Source organism: Saccostrea echinata, unplaced genomic scaffold, assembly GCF_033153115.1.
Source record: "Saccostrea echinata isolate AGI-Se365-2 ecotype Australia unplaced genomic scaffold, CSIRO_AGI_Sech_v1 ptg000015l, whole genome shotgun sequence".
In the NCBI taxonomy this organism is placed as follows: domain Eukaryota; kingdom Metazoa; phylum Mollusca; class Bivalvia; order Ostreida; family Ostreidae; genus Saccostrea; species Saccostrea echinata.
The window spans coordinates 14,274,747-14,293,858 of NW_026889764.1; the positions used below are offsets into that span (position 1 = coordinate 14,274,747).

At 27.7% G+C, this 19,112-nt stretch overlaps 1 long non-coding RNA gene across 1 annotated transcript; it reads right to left on the minus strand.

Annotated features, from left to right (window-relative positions):
* Positions 1–6,216: 6,216 nt before the first annotated feature.
* LOC133187900 (uncharacterized) lies at positions 6,217–7,607 on the minus strand. The gene is made up of 3 exons (XR_009721273.1): positions 7,508–7,607; positions 7,073–7,167; positions 6,217–6,376 (listed from the first exon to the last, which is right to left on the minus strand). It is a non-coding gene; the product is annotated as an uncharacterized LOC133187900 (long non-coding RNA).
* Positions 7,608–19,112: the final 11,505 nt, after the last annotated feature.

Here is a 19,112-nt window from a genome sequence, read left to right on the forward strand (position 1 = left end):
CTATCCCTGGACATCAAGTAGTCAAATCGATTATAATATGCTATGTAATTAGTCCTTTACCAAAAGTGTGAAATTCAAGACCCTTTTGTTTATGGTTCAGACCTAAGGGTAGGGTTCTGTTAGTAACCATAGTGTGTATTTAAAAAATATATATAACTGTTATATATTTCAATACATGCTATGGTTGTTTTATCTTTATGCAAGTCTTTACTAACTTCTGAAATATGGATTCACTCTCAATGTCATGTACACAGTGTTAGTAAGAAATTCTGCCAAATTAAGTGTGTTAAGTTTTCATAAAACCAAATTATTTGATTTTAGAGATTTTATTTGTACCTGTGTTAAGGAAATACGTAACGTAGTTTGTACTTTATTAGTTAAAGGAACTGTTTGCTACATTTTAATCTCAATATATACTGCTGCATACTTCTTCTAAAACAAGTTTGGATAAACGAAACATGCAGAATATATGTTTAATAATTTTTATATCGTTTTCTTTGAATTATACAAGAACTTTCATCAATTGATGTCTTTTCAAACCCCATGGTAATGCAAGCTGATCTTTTTGTCTACGAACATCTGATGGCACTAAAATCTTATATCAAGAATATCTTGAAAAATTATCAGTAGGTAAGGTACGTTGCGTATGTCCTTAAAATAGAAGTGATTTCTGACTTGATAGGGTAATCTCAGGAGTAAGATGCCAACTGGCAAATGTTCATGGCAATAATTATTTTTTTTAATACTCCAGGTCCAGGGTCTCTAGGTTTGGCTTAGTTGTTCATAAAATTGAAAATACATCTTTGAAATTCATTTTTTCATTCATGGACATTTAATACATTATTCCGTTGAATCGAAATACCGGATATCCCATTGAACACGAAATATTTACATTTCCAATGTCTTTGTCCGAGATAAAATTTCAAATAATAAAAATACTTTATTTCTACATAAGTCTACTGGTTCATCGATAGGCGTGGTGAAAAAAAAAATCACGTGCGGGGCGGGACAAATAGAGATAGAAGCGGGGCTTGTAGCACGTGAATTTGCAGAATCAAGAGCATGTAAATATAAGGATTAACTGTCGTTTATGCATAAAATTATCACGCAAGCCAATCGATTGATCATCGTCATGAAACCAAAAAATCTGACAGTTATTCCTTAATTAAAAGACACAACAAATCTGGCACATTTGTTTCATATTTGGATTTTTTTTATGAATGAAAGATATTGATGGCAAACTAACTACCGAACTTTATGATAGATATGAGGACTTCAATTTTTCTATCGTTAACTTCCCTTATTATTGTAATGACATACCATTATCACTTTACAGAAGAGCATGCCTTTTATACGTGCGAATGTTTTTTAAACTGAGACAGACTATTGACAAATAAGTTGATGATGCAAGGATATCAACAATATTGTTTAAGTCATCTTTTTGCAAGTTCTATAGACGATACAATGACCTAGTTTGCAAATTCAATCTGATAAGGTCGAATGTTTACTGAAGTTTTTCATACAAATTGTTAGTCCATTATTGGACTTTTGCGAGAAGCACTGACTTTTACGGTCGATGGCTTACTTTGACATTTTAAACCTGCCTAATGTACGGAATTGATAATAGACAAGAAAACCTCAAAAGTGGTTATAGGTATGGTGTTAGGGGCACTAACATGATTTACCGGTATGCAATCAACGCAAGAGATGATGGGAGGCAGAATTACATAATTTAAATTACTTTATTCGTGAGGGAAAACATCCCCTTTCAATCTCGTTTTCTAGATTAATCAAATAATGAAGAAAAAAACATTCCAGAAGAAAAACTAAGCCAGAGATGGTCAATGGGGGAAGAGAGCGGGTTTAGGGTATGGTGGTTGCCGTTCCCTTCCTAGACAACGTAATATTTGCTTTGAAATGACCCATTATTATTGGTTAATGAACTATTACGCATAATATTTATATCGCAAAAAAGCTTCTGTATATTGTCCTAGTGAAAAAGTAAGCCGTCGATTGTAAAAGTCAGCGCTTCTCGCAAAAGTCCATTACTGAATTGTCGACAGATTTCACCGTTTACCTATCATGACAAGGGGCCCAAAGCGGGTGTGAATAGATAAACTGGGATGCTTACTCCTCCGTGGCACCTAATCCCACTACTGATGTTTTCAAAGGTCCATGTTTGCTCTGCTCTAAATTTGTATTCTTTAATTAATTGGACTTTTGAGTGCGATAATTATTCGTTATGTTTTCTTTTTGAAAAACCATAACTGTTTAAGCTTGTTCTCGATAACAGAACCAGAGTAGAATACGTTTGTAATGCAAACATTTATTAAAATATACAGAGAATTTTGGCTACTTGTTGAAGTAATATGGACCAGGCTATGCCACAAGAGGCCCATCCTTTGTCAAATATAAATGCTCACTACAAAACTATCGATGGCATATCAAATGGCCCTAATTTAAAATTATTTTAAAAAAATCTATTTACAATGTGCTTATACAAAGGATTAACAAAAAGTGAGTGAACTGACTCCATAAAATTACTAGTTTCACTGAATGAGTGTGTCCGTGAGACATTGTCGAATAAGAATTCAAATGATTCATAAAAGCGATAGCGTCTGGTGAACTTAGCTTGCCTAATTTATTTGACGATAAAAAAGTAATTTTTAATTTTGTGTACTTAATTTTTTTATGAAACATTTGAACTCTCCTTATTTTGACGATAAGACTCACCGTCACTATTTATTAACTGATGATTTTATGAGTCAATTCACTAACTTTTGGACTAACTTCCTAAATAAATGTCTATTAAATACAAAAAATCAAAACTGTGTTCTTAGGACTATCTTCATTAGAATTTTTGTTCGATCTTTTGTATTCATGCAGTAAGGTTGTGACTCAAACAAACATATTCATTTCTGTTTGTATTAATGACAAGCAGAAATCAAATTATAGTCCTTTAAGAGTACATAATCTATACTTCCGTAAAAAAAAAAAATAAAAAAAGAACACGTCAAGTAGCAGACAGTGCGTCGCGGAACTTTGTTCTCCATTTGAGTGCAATACTTTTAACTAAAACTTGTATATGCTAATATTATTGTATCTGTTCAATCATTCAATGTATTTTCTTACATCTTTTTCTGTATTTATGTACACATATAAAAAACGTACCAAAAACTGTCGTGAATTCAAACCACCACAAGTACTTTAAGATACCTATAATGAAATAAAAGTCCTAATTAAGACATCATTTAAGATAGAAATAAAAATGAATCAAATTATAGATAAACCAGAAAAAGACATTTAAAAGAACAAATTACTAGTATTTTATGCGGAACAGATACGTATGTTAACAAAAATAATGAGAGGTTGCACTATAAGGTTCATTTTATGCACGTAAAATAATTCAAAATATATTCTATTTATTAATTAAGTCAATTACATTTTCAGTAAGTGTGTGTTCAGTAGATGCGGATTAAAAATATATGTAAATTTTCATCTTATTTTTTTTTCTTATTTTTTTTTAGCAGGAAAGACTTCTATTTCAGGCTTACATTAGATTTTGAACGCTTATGACAAGCACTAACTGATATATTAACTGAAATATTGAAACAAAACATCCTGTTTTATTCGCATTAATTACTTACGTAATCTAAACATAGCACTTTTACGGTGCGTGGCAGTCTTGTTTGAAAATGAATGTCAGAGAAACATCAAAAAGCACAATATGTGTCGATAATGTACGTGTCACTCCCTCGTGCTAAAGAAAACCTGTTCTTGATTTTTAACAAGCTTGAATCAGTGACTTATCATTGCAAAAAACATGTACGAAAATAAATTCTGTAAAAATCCTCATAAATATGAAATAAACGTTTTGTTACATTAGAATGTTTTGAAGAGCAGTTCCACAAATTGGCGTTGCCGTCTTAGAAGACTTCTTTTATTTGGTGATAAAGCTCATAGAATTTAAAAAAAAATACTATGATACGCTATGTTATGAGATATTAAATACGTAGAATTGCTATTGGACTGTTATTCAAAACCCCAGGTGTATGATTGTAATGGAAAAAAAGATTTTCTATTAAATTATGAATGTTAAAATCTAGGTAAAGATTTTATTAAATGTTTTACACAGTGTTTTGACAAATGGTATTTTTTGAAGTTCAAATTCTGAACTCTGAAGTCTTTAACTTTTCAAAACATGTATTAATTAGTGAATTTAAAAAAATCATTACCCCAATGCTAACTATTTTCAATTTCAAAAATATATCATTAACATTAAAATATTTTCTTTCAAGCAAATATGGCATTTTTTATGATAAGTAACTGTCTGATACGATATTCATTTTAACAATATGCCATAACAGACGTTTTACACACTCTGATACATTAGTACCCATGACCATAGTAATTAGGTTAATTTTTCTGCAGAAATTAGTGTTAACAAAAGTGTAAATATGTATTTTCTTTACCTTTACCCGCTTTATCCTTTACCTTTACCCGATTTATCCTTTACCTTTACCCGCTTTATCCTTTACCTTTACCCGATTTATCCATTCTGAAATTTGATATCACAATCTAAACAGGGGAATCTAATTATTCCTGAATTGAATATTATAATTAGTATATAAAAAATAAAGGCATATATATATATATATATATATATATATATATATATATATATATATATATATATATATATATATATATATATATATATATATATATATATATGATTTCCGATGGTACTTTAACAAGAGATAGATCAAAATAATTTTAAATCAAGAAAATCCGTATTTTAGGGAAGGTTAAGAAAAAATATTAAGCAATTTAATCAAAATGGGTGTTTAAATTGTCTGAAAGTTGAGAAAGAAATCAGAAACATGCACTGATTTGTTTTCTATTCAATTTTATTAGTGAACAAGGTTTTGTTCCGATGAGAACCATGCAGTCTATCTCTTATATTGCAGGATATTTTGCACATTAAATATCATTTGAAGTTTGCAAATGACCAAGAGACATTCATATCCGTATATATATATATATATATATATATATATATATATATATATATATATATATATATATATATATATATATATATATATATATATATATATATATATATATATATATATATATATATATATATATATATATATATATATATATACTCATTAGCATTACCCTTCTTTCTCAGTGATATGTTCAGAGGAAACAAATTGAACACACCCGTTAAATCGTAAACATGAACAATAACAGAGCTTTTGTCCTTCAAATACTGATGTTCAACATGTGATGTAATGTTATGAAGAATGTCGTTGTCATCGAATTCTAAGAATAATCATGCTAGTTTAATTCATTTAATTGAAGTTATTATATGAAATGTAGAAATTTAAAATTGCAAAGAAAACGTTAATGCATTCGTGCCCAGGCCCCTTTTAGAAGTAATGGAGAAAATATGCAATGGATATAAACATTTTTTATTAAATGTGAAAAAATAAAAATCAATATAAATATTTAGTGTAAGTGTTGTATGTGGATATATATATATATATATATATATATATATATATATATATATATATATATATATATATATATATATATATATATATATATATATATATATATATATATATATATATATATATATATATACAATGTGATGTACATCTCAGAATTTTTCCAGGTGACATTTTGTATAAATGACAGTAATATTGTTTTCCCAAACAATAGATTTTATTATAGTTTTTGAATTTATATATAAAGGAATTCGTTTGATCTCAATCACGTACGAGTTGACACGTATACGACGCACCATTCACTTTTTTCCGGAAAGATATTTTTTTTAATTTTTAAAGTAATTTAGTTTAACAAAATTTCGCATTATATCCGACTGGAAGAAAGTGTCATGCAAGGACTGAAGGAATATTTGAGGTAATCTTTATCATAGAATTCCTTGACTTTCTGGCATTTACATGATATAAAAATGTGCACTAGAAAAGACTACAAAACCACGAAACACAAGGTCACAATATGAATTATGCATGATAGTTTATTGCCACATACTAAATGATAAAGAGTAACAGTAATCAAATTTAACAGAAATATGTTAAAAACAAGATTGTAAAATAAACAGTATTTATAATGAGTATTATATACAGTAAAAATCACAATAACTTTTCTATATATTTTGTATACAGTTTGTTGTGCGTTGAGCACGTGGAAAAAGTTTCCACGTGCAAATGTTATTTATTTTTTTACAATAGCCATTCCTAAATTGACAATCTCGACCATTTGTTGTCACAATACATTTATCTGGGGCATCTTCATAGCTTACAGAGTTTCGCCTCCTGGACACATGAATTTGAATCTGTAATCACGAATTACGAATATATGTACATACATTGTTTCCAACAATGGAAGAAATTTATATCCATAAACGTGGAATAATTTATTATGTATAAAAAAAGAATTTTTGTATTGATTTTGATTATTGAAAGTTCTTAAGGAAACATAAATTTTCAGCAATAAGTATGCAATAATTTTTACTGATGAAAACAAGTTCCTTCTCTTTTTCCTCTGAAATATTGTGTTTATCATAATCTTTTGACTCCTTTGTGTCTAAAATTTCCATTTTAGGATCGCATTCCTGAAATATTAACGACTTTTATTTTGCAGTAATGTAAAGCTGTACTTAAAAAAATGCTTTACATTGCTAAGTATTGCCTAACTTTTTGTGAGTGTGTTTCCTAAGGACAAATGAAATACTTTCACAGAATATATATATAAGATTTAATAATTTCTGTTTATCATCCTACTATGAATTAATTTTTCAAATTTAAGTCAATTATTGCATAAACTATGGGAATCATTAACCCCTCCTTCGCATTAGTCTCCAACACAAATGATTTTATAAATGGGAGAATAAAGAGAAGATTAAATGATTCAAAGAAAGCTTCACTTATCCCTTTGCTATTGAAATGTAAATAGATTCTCTTTTTTCATATTTTGTGGTTATAGATGTACTGATTATTGGTTTTGGAATAATGACCTATTTCCAACTCACCTGACAGGTACAGTCGTATATCTTCATTCGGCCTTCGAAGGCGGGGGGAATTTCCTCATGGCTAATGATTTCCAATCGAGGACCATTTGTACTTGCTTAAACACGAGGAAATAAATTATAATAAATCAAACAATCAATAAAAATGAGACATATCCCGGGATGTAGATTTCTTTTCAAAGAATGTTTGGTCAATCAAATTGTGAGGGATTCACTTCACGTTTTTTATTTCACTTTTACGCCGTAGAAGATTCAAATTTCCCATCCAATGAGGAATATTGAAAAACGATTCCGTTATTTTAATTAAAAAAAATCAAGACACCAATCTTTTGATTAATTGAATCCTGTGCATTCGCAGATTCCTGAATATGATTGATCAAATATGGCAAAACTGTTTTATTAATGAAGCATCAAGGAAGGGTGCATTGCATCTCTTACCATAAATTTTATAATGTTTTTTCAAGTCCAGAATAGTAGGCCCACATGAAGTTGACCTTCCGTACAAGGTGATTGTTGTGTTTGGTAAAACCTCGGATCCCTAAAAAGAGAAAATGAAAAAAAAAAAAAATACTTGATATAGTTTGTGAGCAGTATTTCGGTTCGTCGCACCTGTTTGTTTTGCATATTGGGTCCTTCTTTCAAACGTTAATGTTAATTTCATTGTTTACGGTTTATACATTAATATAAAATAATTAGATAATTAACAGCTCTTTATCATCATATTTAGCACTTTATACAAGGCGTATTTCAACATTGTCTGACATAAAAACCACAATGAGAAGTTATCGTAAATTGAAACTGATAAACTAAAATAACTTGCTTGACGTTTAATTAACTATAAACATTCTTTATATCCAAAATAGCTTTCATTCCACGATTAATAAAATAAAAAAAGAGTCTGGTTTTGTAAGACTTACTCTGTATCTCCTCCTAACTGTTACAGTATAGGTTCTATCGAAAAGATCACCAGGTGGACCCTTTATATCATCAACAAAGGCTGTAAATGCTGCATGATAAAAACAGAACTTGATGTAAACAATATTTTATTCACAGAAGTGAATAGGATTGGGCATCAGGTTCTGCCTATTTTAGCCCTCTCCCTACATCGAGGCAATTGAAGCAAAAGTAAGAATGTACAAAAGAAGAAAACAAAAACAAAAAGTGAACAAAGGTACAGAAATAAGCAAAATTACAGAGAAAAATAAAAACAGAATGATTTATTTCATCTTAAGTTACAAGGTCCTTAATCAGTAGATTCACAGTGAATTCACTTCTCAAAAGATTCTTTCATTTCCACTATAAGCCTTTCAGAAATCTTTTCAAACTGAAGATAAAATAAGCATCTAGAGACACCAAATGTACTAAATTTGGACATATGTAATTTTCTCTGAAATGACCTTGTTCTTTCTTTGAAAGTGACTTGTATAGAAATTATTCTAATTTCCCTATAATAAATAAAATGGGACTGTAAAAAACGTTACCATTGAATTTTATTTCTTAGGAGGATTCACTGATGATAAACATACAATTCAAACTAGTTTATTAACTAATTTAAGTGTTACCCATGTATATACGATATTACTCAGATTTAATTGTTAAACGTAACTATTCACTATTTTTCATTTTTAAGTGGATTTGGTTTTAATGAAAGAAGATGAATATAACAGTGATCGATCTAAAAAAAAAAATCTATAAACAATACAAATCTGTGAATAAGGAATAAATTATAAATAAAGAAAAGCATCAGAATGCATACCCTTATAATTAAATAATTATTTAATTTAATTTAATTAATGATTTATTACATTTTTTTTACATAATGTTACATAAAGTATTTGCTTACTGAAAACTCTACACAGCAGGACTTAAAAAAAAGTGCAGTTAAATTATTTTTTTGACGCCAGTTTTGTCTGCAAGACGGATATTTTTACAGAACATTGTTTTATTTTTATCTAAGAAATGACAACTGAATCGGTTAACATAATCCATAAAGTTATGATTACCGTAGTATTCAACTGTGCGCTATAATACTCTTATAATTGCAAAATTAAGTTAAATAAATACATGTCTAAAAAATTAATTTTAATTCAAATATAACAGTAATGTGCTGATATGTACGATCCAAATAGTCAAATGCATGACATGACGCATGGTGCTTGATTTAAGGTGATTCACAAATATGCACTTAGGAAGTAAAATTGCATAAATTCTAAAAGTACGTTTACAGTGCAGTTTTATAAAATGATCCAATTAAAAATAAACGTATCTGTCACTTATAATACGTAAGGCAGATTTAATGATCCGTCTTGGAAAGAAGATGCATGTATATCTTGTAATTTTATACACATATATGTATATTTATATCCCCCTGAATCTTTACTTTTTAAAGATTTTTGTTTTACAAAAAATATTTTAAAAATGATTTATTGTAAAAGTAAATAATACAAAAATTAACTTGATTTCTCCTTTTTTATTTCTAAAAAAAGAGAACATTTTAATTTGTGCAAGAAGATTAAAATATTAAAGTATTAAGCATTAAGTTTAATATTATTTTCACATTCATAGTCTATTGAAAAAAAAGCAACGACTTTTGAAGCATTATAACATTTGTCGTTTTCATGACTCTAATCTTATTTGAATTCAATAAAAGAAACTTCAAGGGGGCATTTTTAATGCAATATCTATCTACAAAACAGTTTACAAAGAAACACAGATGAAATACCTACCATTTTGTGCCCTGCAAAAATACTGTTGATCATGACGAGGTTCCGTACAAGAAGCAATAACTTCATAAGTAAGTAAAAGAAACGTCAAAATTTGTATCGATAACATCTTCCGGATTAATGAGAGAATTCTAAGATTTGTGACTGGCACGGCAGGGTTCGGCTTTTTATACACAACTGTCACTTCCTACACATTATACGATGTCATCACTTCAGTTCTACAGAGTTTGAATTATTTAATTCTACACGTGTTTGGTGTCAAATTCCAAAAGGTCAGCTTGTGACAATGGAAAATTAATTTATGGATTTGTTTTCCTTGATCTAGATTTTATTCCATTCATAATCTTTGTTTCATAAGCAATATCGGAAAGTTTTGTCCAATAATGTATTTTCTCTGAAAGAAGATAGGCGTTAAATGTCCAGTTTAGCAGACGATTTGGTTTGCTGACAACAAGTGGACAGACTTTACAAAGTTATGAATATAGGAACATGTGATATAACATTAAAATACAAACAATTTAAATATCAAAGTCTGTTTATCTTTAAAAAGTTACGATGTCAAAGTACCACTTCACAACTTCGCGGTTGGAACGTTGTAAGATATATGTAATATATTTATATTAAATATATATGTATAATAATTTCAGTGTGTGGGAGTAATTGCTTTCGCTATCTATGCAACACAATCAATATTAAAGTTTATGTTGATCCTTTATAAATCAAACTGAAATACAGTGATTGTCTAAAAAATAAAATGATTCCTCGCCGTCACTAACAAGGAGTATATACCACTGTGCTATCGTTGCAACATACTAAATAAGGGATTTAAAACAACCCTAACAAAAATTTACTATAGTTAACTATGTTTTACTATAGTTTGCTATAGTTAACTATAGTAAATACTTTAATACCTTGATTTACCGTGAAACTTTACTGTAGAAATTTTTATGAGATTTTGAAGCTTAAAGTCTCCTACATTCAATACCAATTACGTAAACTTTGTAAACAATATATTTATATACAAGTAATATTTCCATTTAGTATTATAAAAATGTACAGGAATTAATTAGAGAACAAAACATATAACAATCTGAAATCTAAAGTAAAAATACTTTGATTCTCTATAGTGAAAACTTTTATTTACTATTATAGTATAAACTTTGAAAGTATAATAAACTAAAGTTAGCTATAGATATTGGGGAAAAAAATTTCTAGTCTCTGGGCCTTCTCACCATTTTTAACAAATGTTAGCTCGTTTTCAAATGCACACAAATTACGTTTTATGATCGTTGAGGGATGATGCGGATATAGCAAATTGAAAGAAAAAGGTACTTAAAATGTTATTTTTGTACAAAATTACTTATCTTGGCATATTTCATAGCGTATTTTAGCAAATTTAGACAAAATGTCGGGAAAATATATCCCTTTCCTTTATCACAGGAACCCGATATATCAGTAGAATGCTAAACTATAATGTAACGAATCAACGAAATTCACTTTTTTCAAGTGCGCCAAAATTCTAGCCGAATCTAAATCAAGTGCACTCTCATTATTTATGAATCAATGGCGTAAAAAAAATTAGAACCTGAAATTGTTACCAATCATTTTTCTTTCTATTTCAGTATTTTTTTTTTACAATTAAATTTTACCATATATGCATTGCATCACATCTTTAGTATTATTGTTTTTTTGTTTTTGTTTTTTTTTTAAATTACCTCTTAATTACAAAAACGCTCGTTTACGTTAAGAGAAAAATAGTTACACCTTGGGTATAATTATCATACAGGTGTTCAATTAATTTCCACTTCTGACCTTAATAATAAGCTTTATCTAAATAATGACTTAATATGAAGATAAACACTATAATTAATATTTAACTGTAATAGTTAAGTAATTACTAAGTATGAAGATAAACAGTATTATAATAATAAATATTTAACTCTGCATTTTCATAAAAAGAACGTTGCATGCATCATACTTAATTTCAAATTTCTGCGTTCAAAAAATAATAGAGCAAGTAATGAAATATTAATATAAAATTTCAATATTGTTTTTTTTAATGTCAATATCTATTCTATATCATCATATGGAAAAAAAAAAAAACGTTTACAAATCATTTCAAATAAGCATTACAAAGCAATTTAAACATTCGAATTACAATTTTGTGATTTTTTTCTATTGTGCACTACATTAAGCATACTGTTTGGCAATACATCATAATAGATCTTTTAATATTTGAATATATATATATATATATATATATATATATATATATATATATATATATATATATATATATATATATATATATATATATATATATATATATATATATATATATATTTGTGCCTAGACAATAATTTAATAATTCAAATTGAAACAATCTTCAAAATCATTCGAGAACACGCTTTACAGCAAAAGATTATTGAGGAAGAAAAATACCGATTAATTGAAAATTATATTTTGGCGTACATCTTATTTTGGTGGAAAGGAAAAGTCAGACAAGTTATCTTTACCTTATATTCTTATATTTGATGTTTACACGAGTTTTGGATTTCTTTGATTTACTTTGGAAGACCAAAACTTAAGACACCTTGGTTGTAAAGCAGTGAATCAGGATTGCACTCAACTACATCGCTTGAAATTAAACAATTCTGTATGCTATTTTAAAATTTTTCAATGATATTTAAACTAAGATATATATCTTTACAAATTCTACATTTGGCATTTATTTAGCCTTATGTTAAAAAAACAACAATGGGTAATGCACATCATTAGCCTAAAAAATTTCCCAGTTAAGGGAAACAAATGCTGTATATCAGAATTTAAAGTTCCCTACACATAGAAAGAAATAATTTTGAAAATCAGGAGCCTGAAGTATAACAATGGAATGATTTAATCAGAATGTACACAGTGACATATAATCCATTTGATAATAATATGATTAAATAACATAATAAAAATATCGATATTACTCCTCTAGTGGGGTATTAATAAGATTTTTCTCGATATAGTTAAATTTAGTCGATTAAACCCAATCACAACTACCTGGTTCAGTTTTCTCTTAATTAATGTGAACGGTATATGATTCACTTTTGAGAAATATAAACATTTATTTTTGAATTCTTTTCTATACGATGCAGAGCTAACTAATATTCTATATACCTTTTTCTTAGAAAGTCACATCTTTCTATAAAATAAAAGTATATGTTTTACAAAATTAAAACAATGCATTATCCCCGAAATATACATGAAATGATCAATGATTTTTTAACCCTTAAAATCAAAATTTCTTTAACATTTTATTCAACTCAGTATATAAAATATTTATTAAAATTTTTAAATTCAAAAATTTTATTAACTTAAAATAATTCATGTGATTATTTATCCTTTTTCATTTTGAATTTAATAAGTGAGTTTTTAAATTTTTGTGAATCAGGGCAAAGTGATTTTTGCAATATTTATATAAATATATTAAATAAAACAGACTGACAATCATTCACGTACAGCGTAATCATTAGTAGAATAAAATCATAGTCTCGTAGAAAGGGGCGTTTTTTTTTCTTTCTTTCTTTCTTTTCTTTTTTCTTTTTTTTTTAAATGATGATATTGTTAGTTTCTCGGACTCTGAATGAAAAAAAAAGTTTATGAAATGTGAAGCAAATTTCAACTTTCAAATTATAATAAAATAAAATACATACATTTAACATTTTATTATTTCCATTTTTCACTTGTATAGATATTACTACATATTTTAAATCAAGTTTTTTTTCCCCCAATTCCACTCCAGAACTAGAAGAAATATCACACCTGCCTTAATTAAATGAATAACATTAAGTTTTTGACATTCATCCATACTTTGATTCTTAAATTTTTTTAATTCATGGTCATTTTTTTTCTTTTACACCTTGCATGTATTTTTTCTGAGTATGACAGAATAATGTCATTTTTATTGTATATAATTCATATTTCTAAGATGCACTATGAAAGCAGGTGTGCATGTGACATTAAATTGCATTAAAATTTAAGATAAAAAAGGTATGACAAATGCTTCGGGTTTAAAAGATTAACGAATGACTGGTTTCAACCATTAACCTTGGACTATTTATTTAACCTACATTTAAGTGTCCGAATTTTTCCTATAACACATGTCCTTCTTAACCTTTGTGAATGACATGCTAAAGAATAAATTGTAACAGAAAGTACGTCATCTATCAAAGTGATCTCCTCAGAAATATGTACAGGACGCGAAACGATCAATATCTAACTAATTTATAAAACAGAATTTTGAACATGTTTTCTCTCTTAAATAAAGACAATTTCTTTCTTATTTATTTATGTTTATTCTTTTAAAATATCATAAAACATTAGAATGTTAATCTCAGATGCAGTAAATTTCCGAATTTTGAATCTTACAATGATCTCAATTTGTATTTTTGTACGATTTTTTAAAGCATAACATGGGGGAAAATTTTCCTTGAATATCAGTATACGTTTTACAAGAATTATACGTCTCAGAGTAATATGTTATCAGTAAATTATAATAATAAGTCTAAGTCAGGGAACAAAACTTTACCTATGGCCTTTTTGGCCTTTGAAAAATCAAAACTGTTCAGTTTTAGTTGAAGATACATTATATATCACTTAAACACCTGGTGAATACATATTTTTCGAGAATGGCGTAATTTTCTGGCTATTCAATGCATTATGACGTCAAGAATTGTATCATTATTCCCATATCCTCAAAATTATTCAATAATAGCCAAAAGCTAAGCCCTTTTTCAATATTTCGCTTAGAGCACAACCTCTGATCCAAGATGTGTAATAATGTAATAATAGAACTGTTTCATCAGATTATAAAACACATTTTTTTTTATCGAGGGGTGTGCTCAAATTTTAATCCTTTGTCTAAGGTATTCAAATAAACCCTTTACTGCAAAATTCAAGAACATTGCAATTTCGCAAAGCCTGTTTTCCAATATCTGGTCTCTTAAGTCTCTTCTTAATACTTATTTTTGAAATGGAACAAAGGGTGTTAGTAACTAAATTGGTATACTTAAAGGGCCATTTTATGCATAAAGTGAATCTAGCTCTTTGTTTTATTTTTCCCCTTGTTAAGTGTCCATTTTTTTTTTATTTTAGCTGTTTGAAATTCCACTGTAAAGCAATGGAATAATTTCAGATTTCTGAAAGAATAGGATACAGTATTTTGATTTTTGCCTTTAAAAATGCATGGTTTAATTAAAAAATACCCTTTTGACTTCTATGAAACAAATGCTGATTTTTTTTTCTCACAATATATTTCATATGTGAACACAGAAAACCTCTATAAAAGTAAAATGAATGTTTTTTTTTTTTTTTTTTTTTTTTTTTTTTTTTTTTTTTAATTATGCATTCAATTTGATATCATGAATGGAATTTTCTATTTATTCAAATATGTCCTTAATGTTTTAGTATCCGAGAGACAAAAATGATGCAAAATTTTTAGAAATAATAAAACTACTGCAGCAATTGCATTCATTGAAAGCAAAACTAGTTGATAAATTGAAAACGTCATATCTTTTTTTTTAATTCAATCATCAAGAAGAAAAATCTGTGATATAAATAAGCAATATTTAAAAAACAATTGTCCTTCTTAAGGGATTTATACCGTTAAACAAACGTTAATTTACGTCTAAAGTAGATTAAATGGAATGTAAGTAATTCACCATATAATGCCTGATTAATTTAAGTTATAGAATGAAATATATGGAGATAATGAACAGTATTCAAGCTCAAAAGTCCATTAAACAATACAAAATAGGAGCAGAGCAAACATGGACCTTCAAAACATCAGAGGTGGGATCAGGTGCCATGGAGGAGTGAGCATCCCCTGCCGACCGGTCACACCCGCCGTGTGCTCCTTGTCATGATCGGGAAATAACGGAAAAATCCGTCGACAATTCAGCGTGTAAATAATGTAAAAACGTAAAAAATAAAAAGATATAAAAGATTTGGACTAAAAATATTATGCTTTTTATTGTACTATATCATCTTCGCTTCAGTTTTACATTCAATGATGATTTGAAACTTCCTGTATTACTTTTAAATTATTCAGTATACTGTCACAGTTGAAATGGATCATTAAAGCCATGGCATTGTTTAGAATATTACCATTTGTGTTTTGTGTAGTAATACTACAAAAAATATAAGCACAACTATATAATTTAAATACGTGTATATGGAAGTATAATATTAAAATTATAACATCAGCATTCAAAGAAGCCATAGTCTTTCAACGCATTATTTCGTCTAAAATCTTAAGTATACTAATACCTATTAACATGTTTAAAATTAAAAAAAGTAAGACAAGTTTTGTAGGAGAGAACTTTCTTTTCATAGTCTCAAAGTTTAACTTTCTTCGTTTATACGCCAGTAAAATCTAAAGCCAAAATATTGTCAACTTTCTTAAAAAATATGGGTTGTTCCCAGAATTTCAATCGCGCACTTTTCTGAAGTAAACCCCCGTAGTTGTCTATTGGATAATGAAATGATTTATCTGACATCTATTCACTACAAAGATGATGTTGGTTAGCCACCTCATGACCTTTTGAAGATTATCGTGACAAATGGCGCCTCAATACTGTCGCTATCTGATTTCTAAACTCATTGTAACGTACATACTTTACCGACATTTTAATTATATTTTTGTTTTATTTGTCGACTTTGTTTGTCTTATGATATTTTCTTATTATATGATATTCGATTATTAATTGAAGGAGAGATAATTATTTACGTTTAATCTTATTGACTAAGAAAAAGTGCAATTAGACTTTATGAAATGCTTTTAAGGACTTCATGAAACACACGTTTTGATTCATGAATTGTTTATCAACTAATTGTTAATTATAAAAGAGAAAGAAACATTGAGATATCTCTAAAATTTAACAATTTAAATTTTTTGTTTAGCAGGAAAAATATGTTATTTTAAAATGAAAACTTGTCTTGGTAAGCAAAAAAAGCTATCAAATCAAAATGCCTCTAAGAAAAAAATTGTATGAAACAACACAAAAATTTTGCTTTAAACAGTTTTAGCACATCAAAACATCAAAAGATTGTTATTATAGAATCATGCAGGAAAATCGGAGTTTTAAATAAGAAATCTATTCTTAAAATGATCACTATCTTTTTCGCAAACAAATTAAATAATATGGGTGATAATTCAGGAATTATGGTTTAAAACACCTTTAGAAAAGGACGTACGAGGATTGATGCAAAAGTGTCATAACTGCTATATCTTTAGTAAATGGAAGTTATCAACAAAATTTTCATACCTCATTACCTCTTTCTATTTTTATTGTTGCATAAAAAAGTTTATTTAAATATACATAGTACTTTTTAAATATCTATAGATACACATAAAGTAATGTTTTGTCTATCGCCGCAAGGTTTTACCGAACTCTTTTTGAAGTTACTAATATGCGCTCATTTTCAGTTCATCCAAAAATTTATGAAATCTTTTACTTACGAATGCACGTTTTATTTACTCAACAAAACCAACATGTGCTAGCTAGAACATTTGATTTAAGTTGTTTTATTAAAATTCTTTAAACTGTTCCATAGTTCATTTCTATATTTAATTCTCTGTGAGAATTTTTTTCTCATGTGGCATCGGTTTCAAGAGTAAGTGGCGTAAATGATAACCGGATCCTCCACGCACTTTCTTCTTTCTCTCATCTGTCTATCTTTTGACTTCCACTTTCCATATTTAAAGGTATTTTAAACAACTTTTTTTTATATTCAAAAAAATATCCCCCCCCCTTTTTTAGGACAAGTGTCTAAAGTAACGACTTGTTGTTTGATCAGTTTATCTTTTTCCTGCCTGAGAGTTTATTTTCTTGCATGTTAAAGATTTAAATATTTTAAGAATGAAAAGTTTAAAAAACAAACTAGATAATAATGGTGTGGAGAAAACATCCTCAAGGAAATATATGATATTACAAATCAGTTGTATTTTTCATTTTGGAGAAATTTTCCCGGTGACCCTTTCATTAGTCTGTATATTTTTTGCCCGAATCGGTTGCATATTAGACCTATAGTTAATTGGAGACTGCTTTCAAATATATTTTTTAATGATAAAGGTTTGTTTTCCACTTCATCTTAAAAGAACATTTAATTAATGTTTTAAAGTAAAACATCATTATAAGGAATGTACACAAATAAGTTGTAATTAATGATTTCTTCATTTGATTCATTGTGATATCGGTATCCATTTTAACATATAAATGCAGAATCATACATAAATGTATGTGTATTATGAAAATTACATAATTTGGGATACAAAACTAAACTAAAAGCTTATTTATTACTGTGATTCATAGCTTTGCATTGTAGAATTCGACGAAATATGCCGAGGTTATATACAGGAATGCAGAGTTTAATGTCGGAATTAATACATGCTTATTACCCGTATAAAGTAATTCTGCTCTCAAACAATAACTTATTCCTGCATGTCACATCCTGACACTGATTCAGACACATTTTAATGATTATGGAATGTTAGGGTAAAGCGAGGATGGCCCCTCTCTCTCAGGAATTTGACTTTCAATTTTAAAATGAGATTTTTTGCCTTCTTTTTCCTTCCTGCACTAATGTTACCTTTACATCTACATTTTCTAAATTTAAATTGAATAATTATATATTTGGATTACACATTGTAAATTGCAAATCATACTTTCAGGGTAAAGCAGTCCTAGTGAAATCCTCAAGTTCTGAGGTTAAGTTTTGGTTTAAAAAACGGTTCCGAAAAATGCACGTTTGAAGTGCACAATATATATATATATATATATATATATATATATATATATATATATATATATATATATATATATATATATATATATATATATATATATATATATATATATATATATATATACATAATATATATATATATATATATATATATATATATATATATATATATATATATATATATAAAATATATATTATATATATATATATATATATATATATATATATATATATATATATATATATATATATATATATATATATATATATATATATATATATATATATATATATATATATATATATATATATTAAGACTTCAGCTTCCCCATTATGAATTAATATAGTCTTAGTTTCTCATTATATGCGTTTTTTGTCTAAGAATGTGATCTGCTTTGATAGTTATTTTATTTGATTTATTCACTACAAAGAAGGAATCAAACGTTGCTTATTTAATTTAGTATAAGTCAAGGACTATAGAGCATGATAACTGTTCGTTAACTTCACATTTCATCTAAGTTTAACAC